Below are 18,728 nucleotides of genomic sequence, written 5' to 3' on the forward strand. Positions count from 1 at the left end.
AGAATGCAGCCAGACCTGGCCTGTACAAGACTAGGGAGATCAGAGTGGGAGTCGGGCCATGGGAGGGCAACTACGGGGGACCGGGGCTGAGGGAGACCAACCAAGGGGGGCTTGGGCCAGCTAAGGGGAACCAAAGCTAAGGGATACCAGGGAATACCAGGGGAATACCAAGGGAGAGGCAGGACCCATGGAGGCTGCTGAAACAGGCTTCTGATGGACGCACATACATACAGCACTCTCAAGGTAAGGCACACACACAACACAAGTGGAGATCAAATGATCACCGGTGTTATGTCTGCACAGCTGTGTTATACATGAGCCTTGGGGTGTGGCCGGGCAAGCCGGAGTGTCTTAAAGAAGTATCCACACGCCACGACCAAGGGGGATTATACGCCGTACATATAGAATATGTAACGATGTGGAGAGATTGTCTAGATATGCTAAAGAACTATAGTTTTTGATTGGCTGATGTAGTGCATTTTTCCACCAATAGGAAAGAGGGCATCATGTTTTTTTGTTGTCATGTTTGGATCTGCATTTAGGTTAGAGTTGATGGAATTATGAATGCAGGAAAGTACTATAAAAATTTTATTTATCATGCAATACCATCTCGAAAACATCTGCTTAGTAACAACATCATCTTTCAGCACAGTGATCCCAAAAACATTGCCAGCACAGTATAAGCATACCTGGACATTATCATTGTTGGTTATGGAAATCAGAATCAGAATCAGAAAGGGTTTTATTGCCAAATGTTGAGCAGGTTTACAACATTAGGAAATTGCTGCGGTACTTAGTGCAAAACATACTGTCAGATAATGCTTAAATAAACATAAAAATTAAAATTAAAAGTGCTAAGTAGATAGATATATACATGAGTGCAGGTGGTGATCAGTGCCAAACATGGAATGATGCAGTGAACACAGCGTAGGGTCATGTGTTAGTGGTGGGAACAGTCATACGGTTCTTGTTCATGAGTTCAACAGCAGAGGGGAAGAAACTGTTCTTATGGCGAGAGGTTCTGGTGCGAATGGACCGGAGCCTCCTGCCTGAGGAGAACAGGTCAAACAGACTGTGTCCAGGGTGAGAAGGGTCAGCTGTGATCCGAGCTGCACGCCCCAGTGTCCTGGAGATGTACAGGTTGTGCAGAGATGGGAGTCTGCAGCCAATCACCTTCTCAGCAGAGCGCACAACATGCTGCAGTCTCTGTTTGTCCCTGATAGTGGCTCCAGCGTACCACACGGTGATGGAGGAAGTGAGGATGGACTCGATGATTGCATCATCGTCCGTGTTGGCAGGTTGAATTTCTTCAGCTGCCTCAGGAAGTACATCCTCTGCTGGGCTTTCTTTATGACACAGGTGATGGTGGGCTTCCACTTCAGGTCCTGGGTGATGGTGGTACCCAGGAAGTGGAATGAGTCCACAGAGGTGATGAGGGTGTCAGTCAGGATGATGGGGGGGAGTGGGGCTGTGTGCTTCCTGAAGTCCACAATAATCTCCACTGTCTTCTGGGCATTCAGCACCAGATTGTTGTGGCTGCACCAAGACACCAGATATTCAACCTCCCTCCTGTAGGCACACTCATCCCTGTCCGAGATGAGTCCAATAACAGTGGTGTTATCTGCAAACTTGATTAGCTTGACAGACTGGTGGGTGGAGGTGCAGCAGTTAGTGTACAGGGAGAGAGCCACAGGTCTGTAGTCATTTAGTCCAGTGATCCTTAGTTTCTTGGGGACAGGGATTATGGTAGAGGACTTGAAGCAGGCAGGCACATGACATGCCTGCAGTGAGGAGTTGAAAATGCCAGAGAACACTGGGGCCAGCTCGTTTGCACAATGTCTGAGGGTGGCAGGAGACACACCATCTGGGCCAGGAGCTTTTCGAGCATTCAGACTCTTAAACTGCTTCCTCACATCTGCTTCATGAATATGAAGGGTTGCAGTGGGAGAAGGTGGTGTGAAATCCTCCTTGGTGTGGGGTGTGGAGGGGGGTGTTGTAGGGGAAGTGTTTGATGGTGGTGATGGCTCTATGGAGGGGGGAGAGGTGGGGGAATGAGTGTCCAAAGTGTCTCTATTGTCGGGGCCATTGGAGGTGTGAAGGCTGCTTGATGGCTCGTCAAAACGACAGTAAAAGTCGTTAAGCGTGTTGGCCAAGAGCAAGTCATCAGTGGAGTGGGAGGTTTTAGGCTTGTAGTTGGTGATATTCCTAAAACTTTTCCACACAGAGGCCGAGTCATTCTCTGAGATCTGCTGCTGCATCTTCTCAGAGTGCTGATGTTTAGCAATGTCCACTTCTTTAGTGAACCTGTACTTGGCCTCTCTGTAGCGGTCCTTGTCTCTGCTTCTGAACGCCTTTCTCTTTTCCAGCCACAGCTTTTTGAGTTTAGGAGTAAACCAGGGTTTGTCATTGTTATAACTTACCCTGGTGCGTGATGGCACAATGCTGTCCTCGCAGAAGTGGATATAGGAGGTGACAGTGTCCGTAAACTCATCCAAGCTGTTAGAAGCAGCCTTCATTGTGTCCCAGTCTGTAGACTTCAAACACGTGCGAAGCTCCTCCCCAGCCTTGTTGCTTCACAATTTTTTAGTCCTCACGACAGGTTTGGAAAGCTTCAGCCTCTGTCTGTACGCGGGGATCAGGTGGATCATGACGTGGTCAGAAAGTCCGAGTGAAGCGCGGGGCACCGCGCGATAGGCCCCGCTGATCGTGCTGTAACAGTGGTCCAATATCCTCTCCTCTCTGGTCGGGCATTTAATATACTGCTTGTATTTGGGAAGCTCTTGGCTCAGATTGGCTTTGTTAAAGTCCCCAAGAGCAATAATGAGAGAGTCTGGGAATGTCCGCTCCATGTGCAGTATCTGCTCCGCGAGGGCACACTGAGCTACCTGCACATCCGCATCTGGCGGGATGTAAACAGCGGCCAAGATGAATGAAGTAAACTCCCGCGGAGAATAAAATGGTTTGCAGTGAATAAAAAGGTATTCCAGAGAGGCAGAGCAGTGCTGAGCAATCACTGTTATATCTGTGCACCAGCCACTATTAATGTAGAAGCAGACGCCTCCACCTGTGGTCTTACCAGAGAGAGGCCTGCCGGTCCGCGCACAGCAGGTGAAAACCCTCCAACTTGAGCGTGCAGTCCGGGATGTCCTCAAAGAGCCACGACTCCGTAAAACATAAGACACAGGAGGAGGCAAAGTCTCTGTTCATGCTTCTCATCAGGGCCAGCTCGTCCACCTCCCAAGATTCCAGACCTCTATATTTTTGAAGCAGTGTAGGATTGTCTTGACAGAGAATGTAACAAAATACAGCAAACATCAAAGCAAGAGCTTTGGAATGTCCTTCAAGAAGCCTGGAGATTTCTATTCCTGAAGACTGCTTTAAGAGAATACAGGTAATCTATGTTGAAGAATAAAGGTGATTTCATGGCTTTAAGAGGCAAAGTTACCAAGTGGATATCAAGCAGAACCCAGGAGACAGCATCTGGTCATTCATAGACTTTATTAGCACAGCAGAGCGTTCTATTTGGAAATTATTCAACAGATAGGGCTGAACTGGAACAGACAGGCAGCTTAGGGTCCCAAATCTACAGAATAGTCCTTAAGAGCAGAAGGGACTGAGGCAGAGTTGCAGCACAATAAAATCTCTGATATGTTTGAAGGTTCAAAGAACTGCCTTACTTGACAGGAGTTAGGCCAGGAGGTAGTCGCTAGCATGGTTCCAGGGAGAACTCTAAACCAAAAAGGGGGTTATCAGGCAGGTGAGTATGAGAGGTGAGTGTCCAGCCAAGTGCCTACTTGAGGAGTGAATGAGTCCAGATTAACAGAAATCCAAGGTTAACAACCATCCAGCAAAAGCTGGGTGCTAGAACTGGTCCTAAAGTACTGCAGTTTTTGAGGCTATTGAGTACCAGGTGTCTGGTTCTTGCTGGAGATGCTTGTCTTTCTCTTTCTTTTTCTTGTTTTCTTTTTCCTGCTCAAGTCACCGGTGATGGGTCATCTATGTGATATGCGGGGACGTATGAGTGTGTGCTCCAAACGGTTATTGGTACACACAAAGCAGGAAGAGGAAGGTCAGGGGTTACAGACCCAGCACACACACATGCACACAGTGAAGCAGGAAGGAGGGAGACAAGTAAGAGAGGGAGAGTGAAAAAGAGACAGAGAACAGCTGTTACAAAGACAAGTTAGGAAGGTGAGAAAATAGGTGACAGCATGAAACACAGTAAAATTTCCATTCCCTCAAAGAGAGTCTTCTCCAAAAAAGGCCAAATAAAAAGAAATAGAAGAAACAGGATCATCCCCTAAGAGCTAAGCCACTTGTTTATTTTTTTATGCCAATCTTCAGTAAAGACAAGCAAAAGCTGTTACCTTTATGCTGCTTTAAAATAATTTAAATATCAACATATATTCGGAGATTGGATCTTTTTGTCAAATTGAGATGGTTAGTAGTTTTTGTATTTCATTATTAAAAATAATTTTATAACATTTTTTTCATGTTGAGTAAAATAAGCCATATAAATAATAAACATTTTATATAATATATGTTGTACACATTAGTCATTTATTTTATAGATAATTCTACTTTACTTTTGGTAATAAATTCACTTCTCAGGGTCAAAAGAGCCAGCTCTTTTTAGTGAGCTGACCCATCAGATCTGCTTCTCTTAAAAGAGCTGGATTTCCAGTCACTACCAGATGTATAGGCTGAGGAGTGGGAACCAGAAACTCAGCCCTGTATCTTAACTGCATTTAATTCTGAGTTATTACTAATATCTGTCTCTCTTCCATAGCATGTCTTTTGTTTTGTCTCCCTCCTCTCATCCGCAAGTGGTCATGGCCACCCCTCCCCGAGCCTGGTTCTGCTGGAGGTTTCTTCTTCTTAAAAGGGAATTTTTTCTTCCCACTGTCGCTATACAGTGTTGGGGAGTATCGGAATACATGTACCGCCGTTACGTATTTAAAATACAAAATATGAGTAACTGTATTCCGTTACAGTTACCGTTTAAAAAGGTGGTATTTAGAATACAGTTACTTTGTTGAAATAAATGGATTACACGGCGGTACTTCCCTGTTTCATATTGTGGCGGGTCAGGACTGTTTGGGTTTTGTTTGACAGCTACGTTCTGTTGTTCCAGGTGGCAGCATTACGGTTGCCATGGTTACAGGGTGACGCTCTCTCTGTGTGTTTCCTGGGTGAGAGAGGCCTTTTTATTGTTGTTGTGCTAAGCTAATAGGCAGAATGCTACAGGTATAGCTCTAAAGAATGTAGCATCATAGGCAGTGTAGTCCGTGCTGCAGGGAGAATGGACTGCCATACACGTTATGTGTCTGTGAGCGAGGGAGGGAGAAAAAGGAAAAGTACGAGCTGTCATCGAGCAAAAACGGGAGCTGGAAGCATGTAAATATAATAATAACCACTGCAGCCAAGAAGAGAGCCTGACGAGCCCAGCTGTAAGTAAGCTATTAAGACTCGACTGCACACCGTGTTCGTGTTTTCCTCCAAAAACAATAAGTTCTGTTGGAGCAGCCTTTCAACGCCTCTCTCTGTCTCTCGCAAGCAAAGTTGACCCAGACAACAAAGTAAAGCTAGTTTTCGGCTACAAGCCCGACACAGAACCCACCGTATTAGCCAGAGGTCCCTTTACTATGGTTTGGAGCCGCGGACCTTCAGTAACAGTAATAAATCACAGCAATAGTACATTCACGTAGTTGTAAACAGCATGATAATATATTGAGTAATCCAAAGTATTCAGAATACGTTACTCTCATTGAGTAACGTAACGGAATACGTTACAGAATACATTTTGGGGCATGTATTCTGTAATCTGTAATGGAATACATTTTAAAAGTAACCTTCCCAACACTGTCGCTATAGTACTTGCTTTGATTGTTTGGGTTTCTCTGTGTTACTATAGGATTTAGACCTTAAAATATAAAGCGTCTTGAGGTGACTGTTAATGTGATTTGGTACTATGTAAATAAGATTTAATTATATTAAGTATTATAAAGTTGCGTGTTATTAAAAACAACATTTTAATAAATATTTTAAAGGGTAGGGGTCGTAGTCATTTGCTTAATATCAAAATTTATTGAAAATTTATTTAAATAGAAATAAATAGAGATTTAAGTCTCCATTTAATTCTGAAGGGCTTGTTTTTTCATCAGGTTTTTAATTTTGAATGAGTGTCCATTAGATTATTTTTTTTATTCATAAAATAATTATTCGTTTATATATTCATTACAGCGTAATTATACAAGATTCTTTGTATGTGGTTAAGACGAATTAAGCAATAAGATAAGTTCTGCACATATTCCAGTCAGTGGTGTTGGGAAAAAATGTTTATGCTTTATTGGTGTTATTTTTCTCTTCTGCTTTTATGCCCTACCAAACGCCTTAGCGCTTCCTTATTGGCCCATATTGCAGAGTTTGAACTTTTCCAGTTTAATGCAGGCCTGATGTTCTCTTCAAACTGAATTACAGCCAGGTCCTCGCACTCACAATAACATATAATCTCATTTGGGAGGCCTATGTCATTCAGGAGCCTCTTAAACTGTTTTCTCCTGGACACTCTCTCAAACACACACACACTGTTCCACTCTGTCCGCCACTGGCAGGTCACAGAGGCTGTCAAATTTGTCTTTGCTACAACACACAAGCACATCAGGAATGTGCAAGTCTGTAGTATTGTCTGTAGCTCAAGGGGCAACTGTAGATCCAAACCCAGTCTTTTACCTTGGAAATAGAAACCTCACAATTTTGTGTGTAAAATTTAACCAAATAAGCTTTTAGCTAAACTAAATAGATATTTTATATGTTGGTCATTTGCATCGTTGTTTTTTTCATTCTTTTTTTATACTTTGACCATGTAATGGTCAGTTTTGAATTTGGTGATGACTTGTAAGTCGCAGCTGCTCTTTCCATTCATCCTCATTTTTCCCCACAGTCCTCTGACAATAGCGGTATAACCAATATTGTCATTTTGATATCTAAGAATCTTTGAAATCAGATGGCTAGAAAAGGGATTTCAAAGGTTGTAGACCTTTAGAGTTGTATGCATTCATAGTGTTAGTATAAAGCTTTCTTTACATTCATCCTTTCTCTTTTTTCTTCTTCAGTAAGCAGCCCTTTCCTGCTCTGCCCCTCTCTCATCACAATGCTATCAGAACTGAGGCCACAGTCAGCATTCAGCTTCCCCTGTGTTCTCATGTCATCCCTTTACAAAGACTCCACAATGGCTATGTGAGCCTAGTCCTATTCCAAGTGGAATTATGTGTGTGTGTGTGGTTGCGTGTTTGTATGTGTGTGTAGCTAGTGGGTGTGTATGGTGCAGAGCAGATCTTCAGTAATCTAAAATATCTTCTGTGATAGCATCTTCAGTCTCTCTTCCCTGCTCAAGCATTGCTTAAGATTAAGATATCTGATAGCATATACATCAGAGAATGCTCTAATGTCCTCTACCCATTTTCTTGCTATTCCGTAAGCAATGAAGAAGTTTTAAAATACTGATTCCATATGGACACAACCATACATGATAGATGATGGAGATGAGGGGGGGGGGGGGGGGGGGTCTTTGTGTATTAAGAATAGTAGAAGGCTTTTAAAATAGACAGTTTCTAACTCAAAACATTTCCTGCAGTGAAAGTGAGTGAATATCAGAGAGTCAAAGTTTGTATATAACCATTATCTTTAATATTTTCAAACTTGTTTTCATCTGCATGAAATATCTATCTATCTATCTATCTATCTAGAACAAATACTTAACAAATACTTACATTTTTAAAAAAAAGCCTTCGAGGTTTCAACATTGGACTGAAGTGCGTGTTTGGGGATCATGGAAACAAATATGAGGAAAAAGTCAAGAACAAAAAAATAGTTTATAAGTGCAGATTTTTGTGAATAAAGTCTGTTGTGGGGGTCCACCTGTGTGATGGAGCCTTTCTATGTGGTTTTGTCTTTAGGTACAAAGACATGTATTTTATATTAACTGGTGATTCTTAATTCAATGGATGTGAGGTATGCATAGTATAAATTAATGAATAAAAGTATGGGTAAATGCAGAATGTAATCTCAAACTTTTGCAATTTTTTAAAATTATAACACACTTTGTACGCAAAGTGTGTACAGTCCAAGTTCAATAGAAACAAAACTCATAAAGTATTTTCAGCTATCAAGTTTCCATTCAAATCTTGCAGAAATAGAGGGATATAGATTGAAGCCATGCTTTCAAACCCTGCCGTTAAAATGTTGGAGCAGAAATCAAGACTCATCAAACAAACCAAAGGTTTTTAGATCATTCAGTGATGACAAGTCTGTGTAAATGGTACTGATAGTCTCCTGCTCTTAGAACTGTCACCGACTGTAGCCTTCTGCTTCAAGTTGCCACGTGTTATACATGCATAGTGTGCATATCTTAGTTGTAACAAATGGTTATTTGACTTACTGCTGCCTTCTTGCCTTCCTACCCTGAAGCAGTCTGAATATTCTCCTCTGACCACTGGGATCACAAAATTTCTGTTCACTGGATATTTTCTCGTTTTCAGATCATTTTGAGTAAAGCCCATAGATGGTTTTGCAGGAATGTGTCATGGCTGAGTAGCCGGTGTGTTGTGGTGTGGACCGAAAAACAGAATGCACAGGAGGTAAAACTGTATAACAAAAACCAAGCCTTTTTTAGGCTGTTAGTGAAAAAACAAAGGCAAATAGAGGCAAAGACTAAATGATAACCTAAACTGCAAACAGGTAGAACTAAGAATGAAGCTACGACACGAACATGAACCTGAACAGGAGCATACAAAAATCAAGACGTGAGGAAACCATAACAAGAGCATGAAAAAACCTGAGACCTGAAGAGACATGAAAATCCATGGACATGAGATAAACATATGCCCCGACAATGAAGAAAGGGAGACAGAAGACTTAAATACACAGAAGGGTAATGAGGGAAGGGGCAAGGGATAAGCAAAATTAATCACATTCAACATGGAGCACTAGACCGTCAAAATAAAACAGGAAACATAATGAGATGTAGACTGTGACAACATAAGCCTGACAACAGAACATGGAACATGCAGACATGAAACAAGTGACAGATTGGGGAGATGAAATGGATCGCAAGAAGAGGAATATGGGAACACATAAGGTGGACGAACAACAGGCAAAACTAAAAGTCATACACAAAGGACAAGACAGACTTACACAGGAAACAGAAAATTACACATAAAAAAGGAAGCATGGATGATAACATTAACTAGACTAAAACCTAACTAAGACATACCAATAATAACACTAGAACTTAACATTTCTCCAATACATCATAAGAAGTCAAAAAATACAAAACAAACTCTCAGACCCAGCACCCTGATAGAAAGTCCCAGGGGATCAATAGTTTCTCTATAATTCAGAAGGCTGTCTTCACCATGTTTGTATGGCTTAAATGTAATAGGTTGGTGTGATTGGCTGAATAGACATTTGCATGAAAACAAATTCAATAATTCTTCAAATGTTGGCTGACACTCACTCTTTTTTTTCTAGCTTTGGCCTTTCATCTGATTGTCCATGTTTGGCCTTGCACTTGCACTCAGGGTCTGTGACTTGTATCTCCATCTTGCTATAGATGAATGGATAGTCATGTTCTGCTTCTAAAATGCACTGCTCCAACCTCCTTTCTGTGATTAATGGTCACTCTTTTAGTTGACAAATCCCTCCCGAGATTCAGAGAGGGGGAACTGCTAGGGAGACAAATGTTGCTTGACAGTCAATGCCACAAGGTTTTTCTTTCACCTCTTTAAGTCGGTAGTTGTTTCAGTTTAATTCATTTTGATTTCTGTGCTTTTTTTCACTTGTCACTGAGTAGATTACACCCTATGCTAGTGCAAACAGAACAGATTAAAGTTTTACTTTCATTTAACATTAAGATACTATAAATACAGTACACAGTGTTGGGGAGTAACGGAATACATGTACCGCTGTTACGTATTTAAAATACAAAATATGAGTAACTGTATTCCGTTACAGTTACCGTTTAAAAAGGTGGTATTTAGAATACAGTTACTTTGTTGAAATAAATGGATTACACGGCGGTACTTCCCTGTTTCATATTGTGGCGGGTCAGGACTGTTTGGGTTTTGTTTGACAGCTACGTTCTGTTGTTCCAGGTGGCAGCATTACGGTTGCCATGGTTACAGGGTGACGCTCTCTCTGTGTGTTTCCTGGGTGAGAGAGGCCTTTTTATTGTTGTTGTGCTAAGCTAATAGGCAGAATGCTACAGGTATAGCTCTAAAGAATGTAGCATCATAGGCAGTGTAGTCCGTGCTGCAGGGAGAATGGACTGCCATACACGTTATGTGTCTGTGAGCGAGGGAGGGAGAAAAAGGAAAAGTAGGAGCTGTCATCGAGCAAAAACGGGAGCTGGAAGCATGTTAATATAATAATAACCACTGCAGCCAAGAAGAGAGCCTGACGAGCCCAGTTGTAAGTAAGCTATTAAGACTCGACTGTACACCGTGTTCGTGTTTTCCTCCAAAAACAATAAGTTCCGTTGGAGCAGCCTTTCAACGCCTCTCTCTGTCTCTCGCAAGCAAAGTTGACCCAGACAACAAAGTAAAGCTAGTTTTCGGCTACGAGCCCGAAACAGAACCCACCGTATTAGCCAGAGGTCCCTTTACTAGCCGCGGACCTTCAGTAACAGTAATAAATCACAGCAATTGTACATTTATGTAGTTGTAAACAGCATGATAATATATTAAGTAATCCAAAGTATTCAGAATACATTACTGTCATTGAGTAACTTAACGGAATACGTTACAGAATACATTTTGGGGCATGTATTCTGTAATCTGTAATGGAATACATTTTAAAAGTAACCTTCCCAACACTGACAGTACATTACTGCTGTGCTTTTATCTATTTATTTTTACCTTTTGCAAAATCTGAGAATATTTCAGCAATAAGTGATGCACAGCTTCCCATTGTCAACTTACAGCAAGAAAGCTGTTGGTTTGAATCCTCCCTGGAGTGTTCCTGTGTGCAGTTTGGACACTCTCTTTGCTTGTGTAGGTTTCATCTGGGTACTCCGGTTCCTCCCACAGTCCAAATGCAAACATTTAGGACTAAGGAGGCCAATTGCTGGACTTGGAGAGGAATAGTATCGCAGGAGTCTAGCTGCTCAACAGTCTAGGGTCTTCTTTGTTTTTATTATTTTTCATTTAATGAAATGTTTTTCAATTAGTGATTAGTACACCTTCTTGATTTCTTATGGTTTTGGTGGGGATTTTTGTTGTTGCTTTTTTTTTTTTTTTTGCATATTTGTTGCACTTAAATGTTTCAGATAAAGATAATCAGAGTTAAAAGGGCCTATTTTGTCCCTTGAACCGAATTGTTGGTAAATCTAGCCCACTTTTCTTTGCAGAATTGCTTTAATTCAGCCACGTTGAAGGGTTTTGAGCATGAATGACTTGTTTAAGGGCATACCAAAGCATTTCTGTCCAATTTGGGTCTTGATTTTAAACAGGCCACTTGAAAAACTTCTGTGTCAATCAGAGCTGATATTGCTGGTGTTTTTCCAAACATCGTCCTGCTGCTTTTTCGTTTGCGTTTTCGCCAACGGTGTTTGTTTGTCTTTTTTTACCTTAGAACACCATGGATGCCATTTTTACCCAATCTCTTGTGAGGCCTTCAGTTCTTTAAATATTATTCTGGATTCTGTTATGAACTCCTAGATAAGTCATCAGTGCCCTCCTGGACTGATTTTGGGATATCAGTTGCTTTGAACAGCTGTTTGGCCGTCCAAACAGAGAATAGCCAGTTGCGGACGAGGTCATGGTATTGTGTGTGTACTTGATCCACGTAAGCTGGCTGCGCCAGGTGGTGCCTTGCACAGCCACCAGAACAGTTTTTGCAGAAAGGTAATTGTGCATTGGTGGTTCTTTGTGTCCGGGGATGGGCGTCCAGGTACGCACCGGCTCACTCCTGGTGGCTGCTTGTCGGGGCCTGGAACCTGGGGCTTGCTCGGGCCCCTTTGGGGGTGGGGTGCCCTCGGCCTCTCGGCCTGGGGGTCGGTCACTCTGGCACAGCTGGCTCCCGGCAGAGCTCACGGGCATGTCACTGCAACCCCCCTGGCTTCTGCTCCGCGGCTGCTGAGTGACCCCTCATCTGGGGCTCTCCTCAGCTCTTTCTGGGATAGTGGCACGGTTGCCCCTCCATTGGTCTTCCTTGGTCTCTTGTGCTCTGGGGGCCTCTAGATGCCCGGAGCCTAGATCTCCTCCATACCTGCTTCATGCCCTGGAGGACGGGGCTATGGCTCCCCACACTCTCTAGCAGATCATTACATGAAGGAACCTTTTAAATACAAGCGCACTCATGCTCACGGGTGTACACACAGGTGCTCACTCACACAAACTACACCCTTTTTGGCTCCTACCTCAAAGCACACTGTGTGCTGTCGATCTTACGTGCTGCACAGTAATATTCAATATTTAGTATTTACTGTTATGGTACATAGATCATCGTGATGATGTTGTTTATTATATTGCTCTCTTTTTTTGCTTGTTTTCTCTTTTTTCTTTCTCAACAGGTGATCCAGGCGATTGATATATGTATTTTTTGTCTGTTTGTTTTGTTGGTTTTTGTTTTTTGCCCTTTATCACCGTTCCTCTTCCCCGCTATTTGTCTTTCCCTCTTTCTTTCTCCCTTTTCTTTTCCCCAGTCAAGTCTGTCCCGTGTTTAGCAAGTGAAAATAAAATAAACAATAAAAACAAAGGTGAATTAAATAGACCAATACGGCAAGGCTGGAATGGTCCATTTCGTAAAGTAAATCCGTTGGACATCTTTCTTTGCCTTTAGACAATAATTCTGATGGCAAAAGAACCAAAAGGGACAGGCAACAAAAAAAGAAAAAAAAGAGAAAAAAAAAGAAAGGTAATTGTGCAATTAACTCCAGTAGTACGGTATGGTCCCATTGAATTACCTGGGAACAGACTGACGTGGGAACATTCCACCAAATGTGGAGTCTATTATCATGGTCCGGTTCTGCCCCCTCAAGCCAATACTTCAATTGGACTAGTTTTATGTCTAGAAATTCATGGTCACCAATATCATAGTTTTTCTCTACAGGGGAGAAATGACGTGAAAAGAAGGCACATGGCTGCAGCTTACCATTTACCTGTTGCTACTGCTCCAAGTCTGGTATCCAAGGCATCCACCGCTTTGATAAACTGGTGGGATGAGTCGACTAGAACAGCATTTTTGGGAGAGGTAAGACTGGTTAGGGTGGAGAGCTATCCTTCTGAACTCTTTAAAAAACAATGGTAGAAGTTTGCAAAAATAAAGCTGTCCAACTGTCACTACTGCCTGAATCTTGGCAGGATCACATTTGAGTTATTTCTTCTCAATTACATAGCGAAATGAGACTATGACTGTTGTTAAGGGTGTCTCTCACCCTTCATGGACAGTTTGTTTTCCAAGCGATGTTGCTGTCACGATCCTGGGTCTTATGACCCAGTGTTTTGAGTTTTATAGTTCTTTTGATGTTTATAGTGTTTGTTTAAGCTTATTAGGTTTCCTATGTTCATTTGCTTATTAGCTCCCCCTTGTGTTTTCAACCCCTGTGAAGTCTCCCTTGCCCTTCGTGTGTTTCATGTCTGTGTGTCTTATGTTGTCATGTCTGCCTCTCATGTTTCCTGTTTTATTTTGAAGAGGTCTTGTGTTCCTGTGTTCATCGTGTTTAGTTTTACTCTTCCACTGTGACCTCGTTATGTTCATGTGTGTCAGCTGTCCCCCATGTGTTCCCACTTCTCTCATTAGCCTCCTGTGTGTATTTAGTCTGTGCGTTCTCATTCAGTCTTTGTCGGATCGACTGTGTTGTTCCCATGTCAAGTCCTGCTTTCAGGTTTTCATATATATATATATATATATATATATATATATATGTGTGTATGTATGTATGTATGTGTATGTATGTATGTGTATGTATATATATGTGTATGTATATATATGTGTATGTATATATATGTATATATATATGTGTATATATATATATATATGTATATATATATATATATATGTATATATATATATATATATGTATATATATATATATATATATATATATATATACATATATATATATATATATATATTCAAATCCCAGCGAACATTGTTCAGCAACAACTGGAAGACAGCAGGAGCTTTTGTTAAACCAAAAGGCATAACAAGTTAGTCAAAATGTCTGAGATGTGTATTGAAGGCTGTCTTCCACTCGTCCCCCTCCCATATCCTCACTAGATGGCAAGTACTCTGGAGATCCATTTTGGCAAAAATGATGGCATCCTGTAACAGCTTGAAAGAAGAGGTAAGTAATGGCAAAATGTATTTGTTTTTAACTGTAATTTTGTTTGATGCACGGTAATCAATGCATGGGAGTAGAGTTTTATCTTTTTTTTCCACAAAGAAAAACCCCTCATCCTCCCCGTAAAGGTAGAGCATGAGGGGCGAATTTTACTGTGGCAAGAGAGTTAGTTATGTACTTCTCCATTGCCTCCCGCTCTGGTTTGGAGAGACTGTAGAGGGGCTGGTAGGCAAAGGGGCCCCAGGAAGGAGATCTATGGCACAATCATAGGGTCTGTGTGGAAGGAGCGAGAGAACTAGGTCCTTTCTACAGACATGGGGTAACAATGGACAGATCTGGTGGTTCAGACAGGGAGGTTGAGAAGTCAGCCTATTTAGCAGGAGAAGCAGATTTCAGACATGATAGATGACCCACTGCAGTTTGCCTATTGGGCAAGCAGGTCGGCCGAGGATGTAGTCAATATGGGACTACACTATATCCTGCATCATCTCAACCAATCAGGGAATACGTCGGGATCCTGTTTGTGGAATTCAACTCGTCTTTCAACACTGTATCCCACATATCCTTTACCGGAAACTCACCCAGCTTACTGTGCTCACCTCCACCTGTCACTAGCTTTGGATCACCAGCTTCCTGACAGACAGGCAGCAGCAGGTAAGTCAGAAGAGCATCACATCTGACACACAGACCATCAGGAATGGCCTCCCCAGGTGTGGGTTCTCTTTCCACTGTTCTTCTCCCTCTATGTAATTCACTGCACTTCAGGAGAACCATCTGTTATAGAAGTTTGCAGATGACATCACCGTCACTGATCTGACCCAGAATGATGACAAGTCCATGTACAGACAGGAGGTGGACCAGCTGGTTCACTGGTACACTCAAGATTGTTGAAATGACCCTTTCAACAAAGCCCTGAATTTGATCTAGTGGAGAGGCAAAGTTCCCCTACTGTTTTTTATAGGACTAGTCATACTCTGCATCAGCCTCTGCATCAAGCTCCCCCCATGTGACCAGTGTGGGGAGTCCATGCAGTACAGTCATGTGAAATTAACATCGGAGGAGTGGCAACAGAGGATTGAGGCCAAACTCTGTATAAACTGGAAACAGTTAGCCACTTCATTGTGTCCTGCCTAATTTGGCCAAAAGACAGCACCTGCCAGTAGGAGAGGAGAGTGTGGAGTGGTTGGATAACCTTCCCTGAGAAAATGAAAACACCCATGCAACGCCTGGTCACCATTATTTCAATCAATACATATAGCCTTTCTTCTTCTTGTGTTGCTAGAGTCCAGTGCAGAACTGGACAACAGATAACATCGTTTGGATGAGCAGTTAGTGAAACAGCCTAGTATCATTATTCACCTTCTATTCTCGATGGCAGTAATAGCATTAAATGGTCAATCTCTTTCTGCCATAACACATCAGGTTGAGCCAGTTCACACTGATAAGCATATCAGGAGAGACTCAGAGTTCAGTATCTCGTCCAAGGATACTTTGGCATGCAGACCCGAATAGCCAGAGATCAAACCTCAGATATTCAAATTAGTAGATCTCCTGCTCTATCTCCTGCTCTTCCTCCACAGCCATAAGCACCCCAAACTGAGTTAGTTACAAATATTATTAGTTGGATTTTGTATTCCGCGTGTTAGATGTTCATGGGCTATACGTGTTGAGTTTTATTTTGTGTATTGTATTTAGTTTTACTTCTTTCAATTTTAATTACGTTTTTTGTCTTGTCCACCATGATTGGTTTCAGTTGTGTTTGTTTCCCCACCTTTTTTGTCTTCCCTCGTTACCTCAGTGTATTTAAACCCATAGTTTACCTTAGTTTCACAGAATTTTATTACAGAGAATAAACACTGCACTGCGGCCTAACAAGACAAGCACAGACATGCTGTTATTATCTTGAGCTCCATGAAAGTTCTTGTTCATGTTGCAAGGATGATCATGAGAACTGGGGTGGATCGCCCAAAACTAGATGTGAAGACCTTGTTAATAATATTAAAGGAAGTTCTGGTGAGGGTATGGGTACAACTTTATCTCACTAAGGAGCCAATGGACAGGGATGTGTACCATAAAATCTTCCACAATAACTTCCTTCGCTCAGTAAGAAGACTGAAGATGGGCTGAGCATAAGTCTTCCAGCATGACAATGACCTAAAAGATACCACCAAGGCAACAAAACATAGGCTAGACAAGTCCATTAAGATCAAGATGGAGTGTCCTAGTTAGTCTCCAGACCTCAATCCTATAGAAAATGTTGAGAGTTACCAAATGGCAGCTAAGAAACCTAATGGATTTAGAGAAATTCTATAAAGAGGACAAGGCCAAAATCGCCCCAGAGAGGTGAGCAAACCTTGTGAATAACTGCAAGAAATGTCTCATGATTGTCCTTGCCGACAAGGGTTTCTTCACCAAGTACTAAATCATGTTTTGCTTGGGCATCAAATACATTCATTTCAATTTATAACTTTTATTTAATGTGTTTTTATGGCTTGTTATTACAATAAATTACCATAAAAATTAAAGACTCTTCATGTCTTTGGAAATAAGCAATATTGGGTATACACTTCATTAATTTTTGTCTGTTTTGGGAACATTTTTTAAATTGGGATTTATTTTGTTTTAAAACTTAAAATACAAATATTATTAGTATGTTAATAATTAAGATGGGTGGACATATAGAAAGCTGTAAAGTAAAATTTAAACTCACTTTTCAGGGGCTAGTTGCTCCTGAAAAAAATACATTAAAAAAACGTAAGTACTTCCAATAAACTTTTCAGACCACTGACCAGACCTGACCCAACAGTCATTGGTCACTCACAGCTGAGGAATCTTGCTGCATGTCTTTTGCAGCATGTGCTTGTTTTTCCACACATAATTGGTCATTTACGTAACTTTCATTTTGTGGCCAAATCAGCCATTTGGTAAGTACTTTGTGCATAAATCTAATTATGTAAGATTTATTGCTTGATTTAGAAAAAAAAATTGATACTATGTATTTACTAAGACTTTGTTAAGTTGATGTATGGATGTAGAATGATATATTGTAAACACAGAACTTGAATATTAAATTATATGGAAGATGATTACTGCATCTTCTGTTCAAAATCCTAGGTCCCTAGTCACCTTCCTATCTTCCTGCTCCCCCAGCCTTTTCCATTTGTCAAATAGTTGACAGCAACTGGCAATGTTAGATGAGCAGTGAATCCACCTGTGACAACCATTTATATGTGATTAATGGACAAGCCATAGCCCAGCATGGGCCACTAGAGGTCGAAAAGACATCAAACCAACGCAAATCACAGCAATTAGACCAGGACTAATAAGATTCATATGCAATCTATGTACAGGCTGGTGGTTTAATCCAGTCAGCTCCTCCACTCCACATGTTAAAGTGTCCTTGGACAACACATCCCCAACCCCAAGTAGCCCCAATGTGGCTTGTAGTGAAAACTACTTTGTTTGCTTGGTTAGAGTAGCCTAGATGTTTGCCATAAAGGTCTAAATTATGCAATTTATTTCCTATTATAGATGTATGCACTTTAAAACTAACATTTATATGATGACTAAAATTTAGAAATACAGATCTGTTTAGAATATATAAATAGCCAATATGACATTTTAAAAAAATATAATTAATGTTTAACAAATGTTACAGAGCTTGGGGAGAGTGGATTTTTTTTTTTTAGGTTTTACAGCACTTTTTTGGGAGAAAAATGTCTCTTATCACATAATAGCATGTGTCCTGTTTTATCTAAGAGATAAAAAGATAACATACTTATTGTTCTTACTATTTCAAAAAATGCCAGGATATTCTGGAATTGTTGGGGTTTATTGTATAACCACATAAAACCATTACAAGTGCTAAATGCTGTCCTCACTTCAATATAATGAAAACATGTTCACATCTACCATTTATAATTAATAATATTTATTCAAGATTAATTAGCACTCACACACAAAAATATCTATTTAAACTCACTGAACTACACTTTATATCAGATATTCAAACTCCATTGAAGAGGGTGCACCTGCCCCATGAATTTGAACCAGGAACCTCGTGTCTGTGAGGCATCAATACTAACGACAGCATGCCACCCCATTACAGAGCTTGTCTTAACAGTGTTTTCACAAACAGGGGTTTGGTTGTTAGACTAGTGGCAAGGGTTGGCTTCTTAAATTAATTGTGATATTTAAGCAATTCTATAAATCACTGAGCATCTTTCTCTTTCATTTTTAAAAGGTATAGTTGAATACAGAATATAAAATGAAAACATGAGACCTTAGAAAGGAGATAATACATAATTCGAAACACAAAAACATACGCATTTAGTAAGCAGCAATCAACACCCTCTTCCATTCCTTAATTCTCCCTTTAAACAAT

The sequence above is a fragment of the Neolamprologus brichardi genome, chromosome 9 (assembly GCF_056152115.1).
Source record: "Neolamprologus brichardi isolate AB-2024 chromosome 9, ASM5615211v1, whole genome shotgun sequence".
Taxonomy (NCBI): domain Eukaryota; kingdom Metazoa; phylum Chordata; class Actinopteri; order Cichliformes; family Cichlidae; genus Neolamprologus; species Neolamprologus brichardi.